The sequence below is a fragment of the Lagenorhynchus albirostris genome, chromosome 16 (genome assembly GCF_949774975.1).
Source record: "Lagenorhynchus albirostris chromosome 16, mLagAlb1.1, whole genome shotgun sequence".
NCBI lineage: Eukaryota > Metazoa > Chordata > Mammalia > Artiodactyla > Delphinidae > Lagenorhynchus > Lagenorhynchus albirostris.
The window spans coordinates 24,351,418-24,352,759 of NC_083110.1; positions in this window are offsets into that span (position 1 = coordinate 24,351,418).

A 1,342-nucleotide genomic window follows, 5' to 3' on the forward strand; every position below is an offset into this window, starting at 1 on the left:
TACACTTGGAGGAGAAGGCCATTCTGCCTCTCCCTCTCCTTTTGCCAAAGCACCTAACTTTGCCTAAAATACCTTGCCTGGCCTCCTTGTAATTGCCCAGAGTTCCAACCAAGACAGATCCTTCCCACAAAAGAGAAAAGGCTTAACTGACAGATACATGGGAAAGTTTTGGGTTGCAGGCAGAGTACAGATGATACCAGATCTTCTCCTGTTTCCCAGAGCTGAGTTTGGGATGGAGATGGCACCAAGGGTGGAGAAGAGTGGGAGAAGGAGGCGGGAGCAGGATGCTTCGCCACCAGCCTGCCTTGTTAATTTGCATCTGGTCAAAGAGGGAGTCTGAGAATTTTAGAGCTGAATAGAACAGACCTTAGAGATCATCTAGTTCATCCCCCTGGTTGACAAATAGGACGTTGGGACCCTGTCTGTGTCATTCATTGCTGTATATTCAGTACCTAGAACACTACCTGGCACATAGTAGGTGTGCTACAGGTATTTACTGAGTGAATGAATTTGTTGCATGTTTACCCTGTTTTAGAAGCTGTGCTAGCTACTTACAGTGCAGCATCCAGAGTGGAGAAAAGCCTAACATAATTGAGATAGGTGGTGGGCAGAGCCAAGACAATAAGCCAGAGCTCAGCCCAGAGTTCTCTATAATGCTCTACTGACAGGTGGAAGCTGTGGAACAAACGGAAACTGTGTCCAAAACAGCCATGGTAGGAGCCTGGGCAAATGATGCTGGTGGCCCGCTGCCCTTCTCATAGGCTCCTGCACATGGGCCCAATGGTAGTCCCACATGTCAGCATCCATGAGCTGGTCTCCACCTCTCCAGATACTTTAATTTCTGCAGCCTGTCAAGTCGCCCTAGAGAAGCTGTTTATCCAGAATCCGCTTACTTCATTTTTATAATACAAGCTCTTTAGGCAAGGTAATGAAACAATATAGTTTGTTACCAGCAACAACAGAGAGGATGTTTCTTTCCAAACGTCTTTTACTCATTTCACAGACATTTCTTGAGCACTTACTATATGTTTAGCATCTGCTAATGCTGAGGATATGCTGTCAAACAAAACACAGTCATCAGCCTCAAGTTTATAAATATATTAAGAAAGAGAAAAGAGCAATTTTCAGTGTAAAAAACTGTCTGATAACAGAAAGCAGAAATGCTGTAAAATCAGAGACAGCTAATGCAGCTGAGCAGGGGTCAGAGAAGACTTCCTAGGAGGATGGTGTTTAGGCTGAGACCTGAAGAACAAGTAGGTGGGGTGGGAAGGAAAGACTTTCTAGATGGAAGGAACAAAATGTGCAAAGGCTCAAGAGTGAGGAAGGACATCGTGCTTCTGTG